Source organism: Mustela lutreola, chromosome 1 (assembly GCF_030435805.1).
Source record: "Mustela lutreola isolate mMusLut2 chromosome 1, mMusLut2.pri, whole genome shotgun sequence".
NCBI classification, from domain to species: Eukaryota; Metazoa; Chordata; class Mammalia; order Carnivora; family Mustelidae; genus Mustela; species Mustela lutreola.
Window position 1 is genome coordinate 245,133,190 of NC_081290.1, and position 18,081 is coordinate 245,151,270.

The window sequence follows — 18,081 nt, forward strand, 5'->3', positions numbered from 1 at the left end:
GGAGTTCAGACTTGAGTTAAGAGATAATGGGGAGGGGCGCCTAGGTGGTTCAGTGGGTTAAAGCCTCTGCCTTTGGTTCAGGTCATGATCCCAGGGTCCTGGGATCGAGCCCCACATCGGGCTCTCTGCTCAGCAGGGAGCCTGCTTCCTCCTCTCTCTGCCTGCCTCTCTGCCTACTTGTGATCTCTGTCAAATGAATAAATAAAATGTTTTTAAAAAGAGAGATAATGGGGAGACGTAAGGGGTTTTCAAGGAGATGTTATGAAAGCTATATTTTAAGGGGCTGAAACTAACACCAGAATGCCTGGGGTAGGCTGGAGGCCAATAAGAAAACAATTGCCTTGTGCCAGCTTTCTTAGCTATATGACCCATAGGTTCTGAGAGTGGAGAGACTGTTGAGGTGGCCCCCAGGTGCCCAGTGAGCAGGAATGCAATGCTGTGGGGGCTCTAATGGCCAATGATAGCAGCAGGTGATGTGAACAGCTATCACTGGGACAAATTCCAAATGTCTTCTGTAACTCACCTTTGAGCAAAGAACATAGAACAAGCTGAGTTGTGGGCAGAACAATCTGGAGAAGAGTTTGGGTCTGGCCTCTGGCCATGATGACTTTTGTAGAAGCTTCTGGGGAGGGAGTCATGGGATTGTGGGAACATAAATTTCAGAGTAGAAGTTCATTTGATCCACTCCCCTCCTCTTCTAGATAGGACAATTGGCAATTGGTCCCCAGAAGGGACATAAGATGTTTAAGGCCATAGAGAGAGCACATGTGGCAAGAGAAAGGTCAAGCATCTTATTTGAACTCCTGTTGGGGGAATTACTAGATTGAATTATACATTTATATATTTCTTTCAGTGGAAGAGGAAATTCTAAGAAAAAGAAAATTGTTTGATTTATTTACTTCTCTGTCATTTAGCTGGGGCCTGATACAGAGCAGATGCTCTGTCCACACCCCTGCCCCAACCATGACCATGCCGTCTTCCCTCTTGATCCAGACCAAGAAGGTGTTAGGTCTCAGGCTGGGCCAGAGGTGGGCTGCCTGCCGATGTGGATAGAGCCTGGTTCTGGATCCCTCATGCACTCGTGTGGCCTGGCCTGTGACCATTTCTACTGCAGTTATACTCAGAGCTCTTAGCAAAGCCTCACTGGCGACCATGGGTGTGAGTGAGTAAAGGAGGTGGCTACCCATGAAAGTGACTGCCAAGACGGTAAGGAGATGGATGTGTAATAGTCCAGGGTGTTCCGTGCCTGAGGTCATTGCAAGAGACAAAGTCCCTGCCCAGCAGGAGATAGGGAGCCTCCCCTGTGGGAGGCAGCCCCCACATAGATACCTGGGATGCATATTTGGGACACAAGTCCAGAGTTGGTCTTGTCTGTGAGGCTCAGCCCCCAGAGACTTCACTAGATCCACTTCGTTGCTTTTCTGTTGTCCCAGCCAGCTAGAAGCCCCTTCCTTAAGAACATGTCCTCTCACCACAGCATGCAGAAGTCTGCAACTTGAAGACAGGATTACAGATGGAATTGTCCTTTGACACATCCAGGATCCTAGTGGGGAGGGCTGAACAGGAGACAGTTTTCTGAAGAGTCTCAGGGATTTGGGCCGTAGCTCCTGCCAGCCCAGGCCCTGTGGTCTGGGTCAGTACTGGGTTTGGAATTGGTTCTTAAGCTCTTGGTCAACACTTTCTGTTTGTCTTGTACTGTGGATTTGGCAGAGGGATTTCCACATGGAGGAGAGTGACTTATCCTCATGAACAAGCTGAACTTGCAGATGCAGGAAAATAAGTGCCCCCAAGTTCAGCATCCCTCAGTGAGGAGGCAGTGGCATTTTTTTCAGGTGACAGGTCATTACACTCTCTCTCCAAGTGGGCCAGAGTAGACCAGCATAGCATCATGGGCCAGTATCAGGACAGAACTGAGAGGGAGGGAAGAAAGTACTTGAGTCCTAGTCTGGGTTCAGCCACGAATTCACTCTGTGATTTGGATAAGTCATTCACCTTCTCCCGGGCTTGGTTTCCCTTTGCACAAGTTGCAGGATTGGAAAAGCCAATTCTTGAGTACCTGTCCTCTTATAACCTTCTGGGTTTCTTGCTTACATTATGTTAATAGAGATTTTTGGTTAGGCCCCAACTTCTAGATTTCTATCTTGGTCCTGGGTTCATTTTTCGCTTTGCCTGAAATCCCACTGTTTTAGATTTATTCCTTCGGGTCTTTTAAGAGACTCTTATTCCACAGACCATATTGCCTAACAAAATCCCTCTAACTTTCATGACCTCGTGTAGCGATACAAAGCAGTGTCCACTCCATTATTATATTTCAGTCTTTACAACAACTGTGCCAGATTAATCAAAAGTGTATTATTATCTCCAGTTTGAGAAAAGAGGTCTGGAGAGGTTAGTAACTTGACCAGGTTCACAAGGTTAGTTATTGGCAGAGCTGAGGGGAGACTGTTGGTTTCTTAACTGCTAGTCTGTTTTCTTTTTGTGCCACATTTTGGGTTTGTCAAGGAGTCATAAGGACTGTATGAGATGCGGGCTGTGGGTTTTTTTTTTTTTTTAATCAGGTGGCAGAAGTATCAGGATAAAAGCATGAGACCCCACACATGGGTGCTCCGTAAGGTTAAAGTATCCTAAGCTGGGGAAGCCCTAGGTGCAGTGCTGAGGGGCTGTCCCTGGATATGCACAGGCTGCCCAGGCAGAAAGCAGGCCCTCTGCTCTCTGTCACAGACTGTTAGCGTGGTGGTAGGTATCTGATCAAGCCTGGGCCTTCTTGTTTTTTCTTCTCCCCGAGCTTTATGAAGATATAATTGACATTTAATAATGTGTAAGTTTCGGGTATATAGCGTGATGATTTGATATATGTATTGGCTGTGAAATGCTTAGCACAGTAAGGTGAGTCAACACACCCATCAACTCACAGTTAACTTTTTTTTTTTTTTTGTAACTGTGGTGAGAATATTGAGGATCTACTCTCAGCAGCTTTCAAAGATGCAATACAGTTTTGCTAATTATAGTCATCCCCTGGGCCATATGCTAGATCCCTAGAACACATTCATCTGCAAATTTGTACCTTTTAACCAATATCTCATTTCCCCCAACCCCCAGCCCCTGGCAACCCCCATTCTACTTTCTGTTTCTATGAATTCAGCTTTTTTAGATTCTACATATAAATGAGGTCATATAATAGTTCTCTTTCTCTGCCTTATTTAGTTCACTTAGCATAATGCTGTTAGGATCCATCCATATTGTTGCAAAAGGCAGGATTTCCTTTTTTATGGTTGAATAATATTCCACTGCACGCATATATATATATATATATATATATACACACACATATATGTGTATATATATATATGTATGTGTATATGTATATATTATATATATGTGTATATATTGTGTTCCATATATATAGAAAATGTGATATTTCCATGCCTCGGCTCTTCTGAATTATGCTGCAAGGAATGTGGGGATATGAGTAGCTCTTTGAGATTCTGGTTTCATTTCCTTCGGATATATATCTAGATGTAAGATCGCTGGATCGTATGCTAGTTCTATTTTTAATTTCCTGAGGAACCGCCATACTGTTTCCATGGTGGTTTTAGCAATTTATATTTCCACCAACATTGCACAAGGCTTCTCTTTTCTCCATATCCTCACCAACATTTGTTTTGTCTTTTTTGATGCTAACCATTCTGACGGGGGTGAGGTGATATCTCCTTGTGGTTTGATTTACATTTCCCTGATGATGAGTGATGCTGAGCAACTTCCATGTATGTGTTGGTTATTTGTATGTCTTCTTTGAAGAAACGTCTATTTGAGCCTTTTTACATTTTAAACTGATTTTTAAATTAAGGGGGTTTTTTGTTTGTTTGTTTTTTGCTGTTGAGTTGTAGGAGCTCCTTATATATTTTGGATATTAACCCCTTATCAGATGTGTGGTTTGCAAATATTTTTCCCATTCTACAGGTTGTCTTTTCATTTTTTTGCTTGTTATAGTCCCATTTGGTTTTGTTTTTTATTTTTGTTTTTGTTTGCTTCTGTTGCTTGTATTTTCTTTTGCTGTTGTCAACTCAAATACTCCACATTTATCTTGATAACATGGTTAACACAACCTCCTTGTCAACAGTCTTGTGAGTTGAGGAATTTATTCTCATTCTCATGTCCATGAGGCATATATGCTCTCCTCAGCAGGTCTGATTTAGGTATGGAGGCTCCGTTCTTCGCATGGCGAGACAGGAAAGCATGGACTTCTGGGTGATCAGCCTTCTCAAGTGGGATGTTGGCTTCCAGGCACATTTTCACACAGTCCTGGATAGCAGTGACTTTCTGTTTGTGCAGTACTTTAGCATTGAAGGGATGCAGTTAGAAGCCTCTGCTTCATTCTCACATTTTGCTCTTCATATGCTGCCTCGCTCTTGGTGTGAGTCTTGGACTTGAGGTGGTCGCTAACGGCAGCCTTGCGAGCGTGATTCGAAACCGCATTGCAAGAAGGGCAGACGGGTTTTCCTCCCTCTCTGTGCAGCTCACCTCCAAACTCAGTGACTGGATTCAGGGGAATTACAGCAAAGCAATCTCAGAACAGTTTCAGCCAGGTAGTGCTGTCACCGTAAATCTTTCTATTCCAACTCTGAATAAGGTTTTGATCAGTTTCCAGTTTTTTTCATCTTCATACTTAGCAGGGAAGGGTCTCCAGTGCAAAAACAGAGACACTTGAAATCCTGGCACTGCCTTTGTTCAAACCCAGATAGGCGTTCAAATCAGTTTTTGCACAAGTGATGATGGGGAAATAGTCTGTGGGCTTGCACCCTATTTTCCTGCGGTGCTGGGAAGTCTTGCCTTTATGTAGCATTAGAGTGCCCTTAGGGGAAATGGATGAGACTTGGCCAGAAAGGAGAGGAGGAGGAAGAAAGAAAGGCACAAAGGGGTGAGGGAGGAGGAAGACCCTTCCTCTCCGTCACAGTCTTTTCACTGCCTCATGAGCCCAGGGCGGCCACCATGTCATTGTCGAGACCAATTTCAGAGAGTTTTTCTCCCATGCTCTCTTCTAGTTTTATAGTTTTAGGTTTGACAACAAAGACTTTAATCTATTTTGAATTAATTTTTGTGGACACTATAAGAGAAGGATCCAATTTCATTCTTTTGCATGTGAATATTTAGTTTTCCCAGCACTGCTTATTGAAGAGCTTTTCTTTTCCCCATTGAGTATTCTTGGCTCTCTGTAAAATGTTAGTTAGTCATATTTGTGGGGGATTATTTCTGGGCTCTCAATTTTCCCCACTGGTCTAGGTATCTGTTTTTATCATTTTCCCACACAGTTTTGATTAGTATAGCTTTGTAATATAGTTTGAAAGGAGAAAACCTCTAGTTTGGTTCTTTCTTAAGATTGCTTTGAAGGCTTTTGTGGTGCCATATGAATTTTAGGATAGTTTTCTTTTTCTTTGAAAAAATGTCATTAGAGAGGTACCTGGGTGGCTCAGTTGTTAAGCATCTGCCTTCAGCTCAGGTCATGATCCCAGGGTCCTGGGATGGAGCCCCGCATTGGCTCCCTGCTCATGGGAAGCCTGCTTCTCCTGCTCCCACTCACCCTGCTTGTGTTCTTGCTCTCGTTATGTCTCTGTGTCAAATAAATAAATTAAATCTTTTTATATTTGCTGTGAAGTGTGTAAACCCGGTGATTCACAGACCTGGGGATAAAAATATATGTATATAAAAAATATATGTTTATAAAAAATAAAAAATTAAAAAAAAAAAAAAAGTCACAGAACCCAAACAGAAAAAAAAAAAAAAAAAATGTCATTAGAATTCTAGTAAGAATTATATTGGGTCTGTAAATTGCTTTGTGTAGTATAGACACTTTAACAATATTAATTATTCTCATCTATGAACATAGTATGACTTTCTATTTATTTTTGTCTTCTTCACTTTCTTTCATCAGTGTTTTATAGTTGTTAGTGTACATATTTTTCACATCCCTAGTTAAATTTATTCCCAAGTATTTTATTATTTTTGATGTTACTGTAAATGAGATTATTTTCTTTATTTCTTCTTTAGTTTGTTATTAATGTTTAGAAATGCAACTTTTTTTTAATATGTGGCTTTTTAATCCCGAAATATACTGAATTCATCTATTAGTTCTAACAGTTTTTTGGGTATTTTTAAGGGTTCTTATATATAATTTTTTATATATATTTATTTTCAGGGTTTTTTTATACATAATATTGTGTCATCTGCAAACAGAGGCAGTTTTACTTCCTCCTTTCTGCCTTGGATTCCTTTTATTTCCTTTTCTTGCCTAATTGCTCTAGGTAGGGCTCTGGTACTGTGTTGAATGGGAGTGTTGAAAGTGGGCACCCTTGTCTTGTTTTTAACCTTAGATATTATTTTTCTTTTTCAGGAATAATCTTGGTTATACATTTCAGATTTAACTCATGAAGTTCTAGGACAAAATCCTATGGGGATTTGATTGGGATTACATTGTATCTATACATCAGTTTACAGTAAATTGACATTTTCCTATCTATATATGTGAATTATCTCTTCATTTATTTTGGCCTTCTTTAATATATTTTAATAATATTTGTTCTCATTTAGGAACTTGCACATTTTAAGATTAACATGTATATACCTTACATATTTTTGTTGCTCTTATTAATGCTTTTTGTTCTACATTTCACTTTACATTTGTGTCAATGTCTAGGACTACACTTGATTTTTGTATATTCATTTAACGCCAACTTCTTAAGCCATTTTATGAATTAGAATAGTTTATATTATAGATATTTTTGAGTTTTCTATATTCACAATGAGAGTGACTCGCTAGTTCATGCTACATTTTAATAAGAATTAGGGAACGACATCTGGAGAGATGTGAATCCCTGGAGACTGGGCATGCCCAGGGGACTACAGGTTTGTGTCTGTGTAAGGAGTGTGACTGGGTGGTCACAGCAGAATGCCAAATGCAAGCTCCTCTCACTCCCTTGGCTGTGTGCTGTTGTGCATAGGCAGATGTGGCAACCCTGTGGAAAATCATATTAATTGCAAATAATGACAGTTTTGTTTCTTTCCATTCTTATAAGTTTTCTTTCTTTCTACACTAGCTAAGATCTGTAGTACAATAATGAATAGAAGTTAGTGGGAACTGGGGATTTTTATTTTGCTTTTGGTCTCATAGGAAATGCTTTCAACATGTCATCAATAAGTATGTCATTCCTGGTATTTTTTCTCTTGGTAGATGCCCTTTAATCAGTTTAGAGAAGATCTGTTGTATTTCTAGTTTACTAAAAGGTTTTATTATAAGTGACTGTCAAATTTTATAAAGTTGTTTTTCTTCATCTATTAAGATGATCATAAAGTTTTCCTTTTTTAGCGCATTAATGCAGTGAGTTTCATTAATCTGTTTTCTAATGTTAGAACAGCTGAAACATTAGGCTAAAACCAACTTGGCCATGGTGTTAACCTTTTCATATGCAGCTGAGTTGTTTGATGGTATTTTGTTTAGTGTATTTTCATCTATGTTTGTATATCATATTGGCCTATAAATGTCCTTTCTTGTGTTTTTGCTTAGTTCCAGTATCAAAATTATGTCAGCCTCATAAAATGAATTGAGGTGTGTTTTCTGGAAAAGTTTCGGTGAGTTTATTTATTTATTTTTTTTAAGTGATAGAAACTCATCTGTGAACTTCTCTGTACTTGGTTTTCCTTATGGGAAAATTAGTTTATTTCATGGTTGTAGATATATTTCCTACTGACTCAATTTTGGCTAACACATTTCTCTAGAAATTTGTCCAACTTATTTATGAATAATAATATTGCATTTATGAATAATAATATTGTAGAATATTCCTGTCCATATAATATTATCCATAATATTCTTTTATCTCTGCTGCACTGTAGTTATAAATTCCTTTTTATTGTTAATATTGTCTGTGTTCTTTTTTTTCTGATCTTTCTTCCCTCTGATCATCTCAGAGTTTTGTCTATTTTTTTGTGTGTGCTTTCAAAAACTAACTTTGACTCTACTGATCCTTTCATTTATGTTTACATTTTGTTTTGTGTCTTCATTGTGTTTTGCTTAATGTTTTTTCTCCTATCTTAACTATTTTTCTTCTGCTAATTTCCTTAGAATTATTCTCTTCTCTGAATTGTTTTATGTTGGTATGCCTGGATGGCTCAGTCAGTTAAGTGTCCAACTCTTGGTTTTGGCTCAGGTTATGATCTTATGGGCCATGAGATCAGCCCTGCATGGAGCTCCAGACTCAGCAGGGAATCTGCTTGAGATTCTCTCCCTCTTTCCCTTCCCCCCTGCTTGCATGTGCTCCTTCTCTTTCACATAAATAAATATTAAAAAAAAAAATAAAGTGTCTTCATGAAAAAATGTTCATTACTAGCCATCAGGGATATTCAAATTAAAACCACATTGAGATACCACCTTACACCAGTTAGAATGGCCAAAATTAGCAAGACAGGAGACAACATGTGTTGGAGAGGATGTGGAGAAAGGGGAACCCTCTTACACTGGTGGTGGGAATGCTAGTTGGTGCAGCCACTTTAGAAAACAGTGTGGAGATTCCTCAAGAAATTAAAAATAGAGCTTCCCTATGACCCTGCAATTGCACTACTGGGTATTTACCCCCAAAGATATAGATGTAGTGAAAAGAAGGGCCATCTGTACCCCAATGTTTATAGCAGCAATGGCCACGGTTGCCAAACTGTGGAAAGAATCAACATGCCCTTCAATGGACGAATGGATAAGGAATATGTGGTCCATATACACTATAGAGTATTAAGCCTCCATCAGAAAGGATGAATACCCAATTTTTGTAGCAACATGGATGGGACTAGAAGAGATTATGCTGAGTGAAATAAGTCGAGCAGAGAGAGTCAATTATCATGGTTTCACTTATTTGTGGAGCATAACAAATAACATGGAGGACATGGGGAGATGGAGAGGAGAAGGGAGTTGAGGGAAATTGGAAGGGGAGGTGAATCATGAGAGACTATAGACTCTGAAAAACAGCCTGAGGGTCTTGAAGGAGCAGGGGTTGGGAGGTTGGGGGGACAAGGTGGTGGGTATTAGAGAGGGCATGTATTGCATGGAGCTCTGGGTGTGGTACAAAAACAATGAATACTGCTACGCTGAGAAGAAACAAACAAAATAAAGTGTCTTATTTTAGAAGTTAAAAATCTACTTTTTATATTTTCTTATTTAATGCTGTAATTTTTGCTTTTAATTTTATCTCTTTACATGATTTTTGTATATGTATTTTTATAATAATTTGGATTTGTTTTTTAATTTCTGTTCTGATTTCTTCTTTGACTTCTGATTTATATGTTTAAAATATCCAAATTATGGGGGTATTTATATTGGGGTAGAGATTGCAGTCTATAGGATACCAATCATTTGAAATTTGTGGAGGCTTGCTTATGCTCTAGTATCTAGTTGTTAAAAAAAAAAAAGAACAATTCATGAATCCTTGAAAAGAATGTGTATTTCTGTTAAGTTAAATGCAGTGTTCTGTTTATAAATACTAAATCTAACTTGTGTCATTCAAATGTCCTATATCTTCACTGATAATTTTTCTGCTTGAGCTATCAATTAATGGCAAAATTGTGTTGGCCTCTCCATTTGTGATTCTGGACTAGTTCATTTTTCCTTGAAATTTTATCATTTTTGCTTTGTATATTTTAAGATTATTGTTGTTATTATGTACATCCTCACTATTATATTTTCTTGGCGGGTCTGTCTTTTTATTTTTATGTAACAAATTTCTTCATTTCCATAATGGTTATTGTCTTGAAGATGTCTTTAAGTAAATATTTCTCTGGTTTATCTTTTGGAGCATTTAACTTTAAGTTGTTTTGGGTCTTTTTATTTTCAGGATATTGTTGCCAGAACATGGCACACTTTCTCATTTTTTTCTCTACTTTTCTTTCTCTCTTTTCCTGTGTGTGTGTGTGTGTGTGTGTGTGTGAGTAAATGTGGTAAGTGGAATGCACACTTTATAATCTTTGCTTACAATTAGCTCGTTTAATTTGTCCTCCCCTTACTGTGATTACTATTATTCACCAATAATAGCCTCCCAAACTTCTTTTTTCTTCTTTTTTGTTGCTTTTTTAATTACTCATTTATTTTTTTCCCCTTTTAACTTATTTGAGTGGTAATATTTATTTTTATTTTTATGTAAATTATTTTAGTTATGCATACATATTATAGCATTTATCATAACCTAATGAGGTAACCCTAGATATTAAAGCATTAATCATTACCTAATAAGGCTAAAGTTACATCTCTATTTTCCTTCTCCTCAAATAAAAGAAATTTAGAACACTTTCGTCATCTTTGGAATTTGCATACAGTATTTTGAATTTATCTTTTTTCCCCTTACCTCATAGGTGAGGTGTAATTGTTTCTTATAATTAAGGTTTGTTTAGATTTACTCAAATGTTACAAGTAAGTTTGCTCATCATTCTTACTTGTATCTCAAATCTTCCATTCTGGCATTATATTCTTTCCGCCTGAAATCCTTTATAATTTCCTTTGTGGGGTTTTACCTGTTTGAAAATTTCTTTATCCTTACTCTTGAAAAGAGTTTCTACAGATATAGAATTTTAGGACAATTATTTTTTGTAATCAGATATTTTCTCATTGCCTGCTAACTTTCATTGTTGCTCTTAAGTGGTCACCTGTTGGTCTAATTCTCTCTGTCTCTCTGTCTCTCTGAGTCTCTGTCTCTCTCTCCTCTTTTGCCCCCTTTGGTTGCTTTAAAATCTTTATCTTTGGTGTTCTTTAGTCTTAGGAGTTTTCTAGGGTGTGTATATATTTTGTATTTTTCCTGCTTGAAATTCATCGGCATTCCTGGATTTGAAAGTTGCTTTGTCTTTCAAAATTTCTGGGAAAAAATTCAGCCACTGTTTCTTTGAATATCACTTTTTCCTCTGTTCTTTATATTTTATCTGTCTTTGGAAATCTGATTAAATACTTGGTAGACTACTTAACTCTTTATTCCTTAGCTTTATTTCACTCACGTTTTCTCTCCCTTTGTCTTTCTGAGCTATATTTTGGATCATTTCTTTTGTCCTTTTAGTACACTAATTCATTCCTTAGCTGTGATTAATCTGTCCAGTGAGTTTTTCATTTTAATTATACATTTTTTAATTTATAAAAGTTCCATCTCAAATTTGGTTCTTTCTCAAATCTGCTTGGTCATATTTTATAGCCTTTGTTCCTTGAAAATATTTCCAAGACTCTCTTTTATTTCTTGAAACTTAATTCTCTAATTGAATCCCTCCCTTCCAGATAGTGTGAATTCAGGCCACAAACCTATATGACGGCCATATTGTGGTCATTAATTCTTGGGAGAGATTTTACTTCCCTTTACTCAATGCAAAATTTGGGACACTTTTCTTGCCTCTTCTGTATGGAAGATTATTTCTCATTTACTCTCAACATTGAGCTTCCGATCTTTTGGACCCCTATTTGATTCCTTCCCTAACCCCTAGGCTTTATGCCTAGTTTTCCCTGCCCCATACACATGTGAAACAGAAGCTTAAGGAGTACAGTAGCAGATGTTCTTAGAGCAAAAACTCCCTTCAGTTCTTGCTCCTTCAGTTCTTGCTTATTACCTCTGGTTCCTGCTTTTGCTTTCTTCCTGGCCTCTCCAGATTGCTTATCTTTTTGTGATGCATTTTAAAAACATTGAGAACACTTTTACCAGTCCTTCCAAATTCTTCTTATGGAGAAGTATTTTAGATATGTGATCCACCATATTGCCAAACATAAAATTCATGTGTGATCTTTCTCTATAAGAAGGGGACTCTATTTAGTCACCTCAAAACCAGGAGCTAAAAAACAGTGGCATGGTATGAAATTCCTTAAAGAGAGGGTGTCATCTTTATTGCCACTCAGCTTACTAGCTGTGTGCCTTGGCAAATTATTGAATCCCTCTGGGTCTTCATTTCCGCATCTTTAAAATGGGGATAATAGTGGTACTGATTATTTTGGATTTTTTGAGAAATAAATGAATTTATTTCTGGGAAGCACTTAGAAGAGTGCTTGGCATATACTTAAGTGCCCAGTACTATATGTCATTGAATTTAAGATGCTACAGATTATAAGATGACCTGTTATTTCTTCAAAGAGAAAATACGCTTTCAATTAAACTGTGACACAGTGCCAAGAGACCATTGACTGAAACATGCATCCTTATTTCAGTTGCTAAAATATGAAAAAAAAATGCATCTGAGAACCACCTGAGTATAATAAAATTTAGCTATTATTGTGAATGGATGCATATGAGCAGAGAAGGCAGTGGCTGAGAAACAATCTTAGTCTTGGAACTGATGGGACTTCGAACGTTTGTAGGTATTTATTCCATCCTACTCTCACTCATCAACTTCTGGACTCTGGCTGTGTGGTACATGAACTAGGGTCAGGGTCGAGAGGGTTCACTGTCAATAGACACAGTATTCCAGGACATGTGACATATCAGAATTAAAAGAGTCTTAATAAGACAACATTCTGTGAATGGGCTGTTCATGTTTGACTCCTTCTATGCTCCAGATTGCATGGTTCTCTCCCCTATGTCTTCTTTCCCAAGGGTGTATAGAACCCCTCAAACTGGGGCCTCATCATGACTCAGAGAGGGAAATAGCTTGCCCAGTGTAACCTCTGAGTGTGATTTATGAAACAAGATGTATCCAAATTTTCACCACGCTGGAGCTATTCAATTTTCTCTAATGGCTTTTATCTGAAAATTATGTCTCTTTGTGGCAGTCACGACCAGTAAGTCATTAGCTTAAAGTATACTGGTTGTTAATTTTAGCACCCTGGGATCTGGGCCCAGGGAGAGAGAGCTCTCACTTTTGCAAATCAGAGCTAAGGAACGTTTGAGCAGTTGGCTAACATTCACATCAGGAAAAGTTAGAAAGTAAGAAGGGATAATTAAAAAGTTAAAGAGTAAAAAGCAGTTGACTAGTTGGATATAGTTCAGGAGGCTGTAGCATGGCCTCCATCTGGCTGTTCCCCGACTGCGAGGTACTTGTCCTCACCAGGAGAGAAATAGAACCAGTCTTATATCAAGCACCCCATGTGCTGGGTGCACACAGGATCTCAATGATCCACACCATAGCACCCTGAGGAAGGAACCATTGCTTCCATTGTCCTTCTTATAAACCCAGCATTACAGATAAGGACACTTAATGCCCGTGATCATACAGCTAGTAACTGACTCCGAATCTATAATCTTAAGCAACAGAGGTGTGGACTGGGGTGGCCAAAAGGTCCAGCCGAGTATCTCCCAGGGGCTACGCTCTGCCAAAGGTCCTGGAGGTCTGGGGCGCCACTTGCTCACTTCTGAGCCTTAGAAAGTCAGCAGCTCAAGTCCAGCTCCCAAATGCCTGCAACCACAGTTTCCTTTTGTGGTTCAGGGCTGGGCGCTCATCTGATGGGCAGCTGGGGTGTTGGAGTCCTGGAGCCAGGAAGAACCCATCCTGGGGTATAGGATGGGGGTCAGCATGGCTTTCCAGTCTCCAGGAATTTGGGCTTCCTCCAGGACTGTTACACATGCTCCTTCAGGAAAGGCTGCCTAGGGCTTATCTTTGACAAGTTGGAGCCATTTAGAGGATGGGCTGTCATATTGATTAGGGACTGGGGCACATAGAACTTTGTAGGGAGATCTTGACTCTGGTTCCTTCTCTCAGACCCCTGGGGAGTCTGCATCAAACTGCCTGGCTCATTCCAAAACTGGGCCTAATTAGACTAGGAATCCCTGTAATTTCTCTCTCCACTTTTCATTTCCCTGTGTTGATAGCAGCAGCAAAAGAGAAAGAGCATGAATAAGTATCCCACTTTGTAGATGGCGAACTGCCAGAACCATTGATTTCCCAGGGTAAGTCACTCCGAGCCTGGGTGGGTCTCTCAGTGCTCTAATCACACAAAAGCCTTCCTTGGATTTCCCATGGGGAAGTTGATGGCAGTGAGGAGACCAGGGTTCATGTCCCAGATATAGCTCAGCTGCTATGTGACCTCAAGCAGATCTCTTCCCCTCTCTGAATGGGTCTCTCCATCTGCCCAGGCTCATCTCTGTGCCTCAGTTTCCTCATCTGAAAAATGGGGATAACAAGAGTATTTTGAAGATGAAATTTAAAGCACTTACCATAATGTCTAACATAATGTTTGTACCCTAAATATTTCTCTCTCTTCTCCTTCTCATTATTATCATTATAGTTATTATTACAAAGCAGGAATCCCTAAGGCCTCCTACTAATTCTAATACTCTAGCTTTATGATGTGAGCTCCTCCGGGAAGGCTACCTAGATTGTGGCTGGAGGCTGGAGGCTATAGTCTTACCCTTGACATATTTGTGCAGTTGGGATTCTTGTTACTTTTCAGGTAAAGCCTAGAAGATAGATGTATCCAGTTAATCAGGGGGAAACTCGGAGCCTTGCCTGTGCTTTGTTGAAACTGTTCTAAATCTGGAATGGAGGAACAGAGCTCAGGTGTAGGTGGCCCCTACCTGACACATAGTCATTCTGGGCTGCCTAGCTCTGGGAGCCCGGAGGTCTATTCTGTCCACTTACTGGACCCTGTTGCCTGACAGCTGTAAAATGTCACTCGGGCTTCCTCTAGAGAGTTGCTCTGTCTGTATTTCATAAGGCTCAGTCCATTCAGTAGGTTCCAGTAGTCCATTCAAGCTAGGTGACCGCCTCCTTAGTTTCTTGTGCCTCCCCTGGAAATGAGAGTCAGAGAGTCAGATATCTGATTGCTGCAGGATGCTGACCACCCCAGCTTGCAATACTGAAATGTCTCGATGACTATTGCCACCCTCCTGCAGATCAACAGGGCCTTGAGAGGGGGCAAGGAGGGAAGCTCATTGTCATTACCTCCTAAAGCTCATTGTAACTGCCCTCCTTTCTACTGCAAGTCCCCATGGCTCTAACCCCAGGACTTTTGTGGTCCCCCGTGGGAGTAGCATCTGTCTCAAATGGACCCCTGCTGCTGGCCTCACTCCCTGGAGTCCCTCCACTTACTGGTCACCATGGAAGCTGAAATTCCACTCTGATCATTTCAGTCCCCTACTCAAACAACCTTCAGTGACTCCCTATTACCCACAGGATAGAGCCCAAAGAATCTGGCATCCAAAGAAGGTGCCACAGAGGCACCTTCCCTTCAGCCCCATGAAGGAATCTGGGTCCCTGAATACTTGCTTCATTTTCTGGTCTTTTTGCCACTTCTCACACTGCTCTCTTGGCACTGGATGTCCTTGTCTTATCTTCACTTGGCAAAATCCCACCCTGCACATAAGACCCAGTTCAGCTGAAAGTGGTCACTCCTTCTTCTGCATTCCCATGCCACTAGGATAGTTGCCCCTAAACCCCTCCCCCAGCCTGAAGTGCTCACTACAGCCTTCTAGAGACACTTGCAGTTCCTTGAAATTCCCATGCTCTTCTCTCTGCCCCTGCACTCTTCCCTTAGCACCTTCCCCTTTCCTCTGTCTTCAAATGCCTCTTGCAAGGGTCACTTTTAGGGTCATGCCTTGAGAAACTTGCCGTGACCCCTTCTCCCCACCTTCCATTCCCGCCTAACACAGCTGGAAAGCCTTCTGGACATCCCTTAGCAATCCCTCTTTTGTCCCTCAGTTTTTGCAGCTGTCATGCAACTGTCTCTTGTCTGTCTGTCTGTCTGTCTGTTTGGGAGAACCTGCCTAGCAGAGCAAAGAGCTCATGGTGGGGAAGGAGCCTGCTCAGCCAGGTATGATTGAACAGTGAGGACCACAGAAACTCAGGAGGGGCAAGTGGCTTTGTCTCAGTGGGTGTTAGGATGCCAAGCCCTCTCCCTGCAGCATGTATGGTTGGAAAAGGCCCTCCCACAACCCTCTCAACCAGTACTGATCACAGCGTGACAGCATAGGCACCTGTCTCTTACCAGTGAGGAAACTGGGGTTCCGGTAAGAACCCACCCAGTCAGTCAATAAGAGTTCATCGATCTGATCACTGTGCACCAGGCACCTGTCAGAGGGGGTGTGGGGGATACAGCAGTGGGCAGGACAGACCTCCAGTCCCTGCTCCCAGGATCCTCAAGGGAGAAAACTTAAAGCCACTAATTTCAGTTGTTTAATCACAATTGTGATAAATTCTAAGAGAAATATTGAGGGGGTGGGGGATCACATAATGAGGGACTTGATTGAATCCCCACCTCTCATTCCTCCCCCACCCACTGCCCCAGCTGCCTCCTCTCTATACCTAGCACAGAGCGGAACTTAACCTCTTTCCACAATATTTACTGTCCTGCCTTGTTGACAGCCCTAATGGATTCTGCAGATTAAATATTCCCAGCCCAGCCTTGAACCATACCAGGATTGGTCCATCAAACAATGGCAGAAGCCGCTCCCATCCTGGTTCTAACTGAATAATTTACTGTAAATCGCCCACCATTTCCTTCTGAGTCCATGCTGGCTTGTTTGCCAAATGGAGGTGAGCAAGGTCTGCCTCTAAGAAGAGGCAGGAACAGAAATGAGCTGTCCAAATGAGCAGTTGTCACAGCAGGCATTGAATTAAATCAGAGGCACTTAAGACTTCAGGTTTGTCTTGTAAACTACCCTTTTCTGGTGGGGGAGGCATTGCTGAGAGCCCCCAGAGAACCAAGGCTGCAGCCTCGAGGGTGAGATTGCCGATGAGTTAGGAAGCGCCTTGGGCAGGGTTGTGGGGTGGGGACGGAAGTGATGGAGTCTCCTCTTTCTCACGCACTCCTGCCTGTGTCCTTTCCACTGTTCCCAGGGCCAAGACAGCATCTCTGCCCTGAGACACATTTCTCAACTCCTCCTTCCACGAAGAACACTTCCTCTTTGAGGCTGCCATGTGCCAAGCACATGATTCGTTCCGTTCTGTTCCCCTCCCTTCCCTTCCCTTCTCTTCTCTTCTCTTTCCCGTTATCACCCCCTTTCCTTTCCTCTCCTTTCCTTTTTCCTTCTCTTCTTTTTTTCTTTTCTTTTCCCTTCCCTCTTCCCGTCCTTTCCCAACTCTTAAGGGGCTTTTGCAAGTGATCACATTTAACCCCTATGAGGCTCCTAGGAGGCAGGTATAATTGAGGTAACCTCATTCATGGGGTTTCATGATTTTCTCAAGGTCATGCACTAATCTGGTATAGAGTCAGGATTTGAATCCAGGTCTGTCAGATCCCCCAATCCAACTTCTTTTTGCAACACCATTGAGGACAGACAGTGGGGAACAAAGGGATTACCTTGATCCATTTTCTGACATGCTGTCAGGAGGCATCGTACTTGGGATTTCTGCTCACTAGAATGAACCCAGCATAGGGCTTAGGGAGGGGGCTGCCAAGGCAGCAGGCTGTGGGAACTTCCATGAGCGCTGCATGCTTGAAACAGGTCTCTCTGTAAAGCTAGTGACACTTAAGGCCTTAGCTGGGATTGTGGTTTCTTCATCCCTGATTCCTTTAGGGCCCACAGCCGTTCACATGACTCTCACAAAAGGAACCAAGAAATGAGGGACAGAAGAGGTGTGCCCCTCTTCCTTCCTCCGTTTGAGTGGAGTGTTGGCGATCTGCTTCATTTTTCTAAGGACTGTTCTTCTGTCCTCTGGCTGTGTCATAGAGGGCCAGCACCAGACGAAGCTGGAGGACTCCCAGTCAGGGAGGTGGGAGCAGAAGGAGGCACTTGGTGTGAAGGAAGAGAGTTGGAGGGCTAGGTGTGGTTGTGACCTTGGAAGGGAGTCGGGCTTCCGGTTAGCAAATGCAGACACCTGTCATTTGTTTGTTGTCTGTTGTCGTCATCCCTCCATCTGCTCCAGGACCTCCCCTCAAAGTCCTAAAGCCTGGACCCTAGTCCTCTGTGTGACCCTGAGCAATGCACACACCACCACTGAATTTCAGAGTCTCATCCATAATGGGCATGATGATCGTATAAAATGAGTTAATACTATATGAGGCATTTAGAACAGTGCTTGGTTCATGGCACGCACTCAATAAATGCTAGCCATTATTATTATTAGAGATATTTTAAAAATATCAGCTGGGTTAAACTCTTGGTACTTCCTATCTTACCTTCCAGATGTTCTCTCTTACCTGTGCCCCAT

At 41.1% G+C, this 18,081-nt stretch overlaps 1 protein-coding gene and 1 pseudogene across 4 annotated transcripts in view; one reads left to right on the forward strand and one right to left on the reverse strand.

Annotated features, from left to right (window-relative positions):
- INSC (INSC spindle orientation adaptor protein) overlaps nt 1-18,081 on the forward strand; it is a 120,458-nt gene that overhangs the window by 11,510 nt on the left and 90,867 nt on the right. Inside the window, exon 1 of one of the 4 annotated variants that reach the window (XM_059137017.1) lies at nt 7,557-7,623. The exons of the other annotated variants lie outside the window; for them this stretch is intronic. The gene's annotated coding sequence lies outside the window, so the exon portion shown is untranslated. Of the gene's footprint in view, nt 1-7,556; nt 7,624-18,081 lie in introns of those variants that run through there. 4 annotated transcript variants of the gene reach the window in all.
- LOC131818812 (CGG triplet repeat-binding protein 1-like) lies at nt 4,114-17,265 on the reverse strand (annotated as a pseudogene).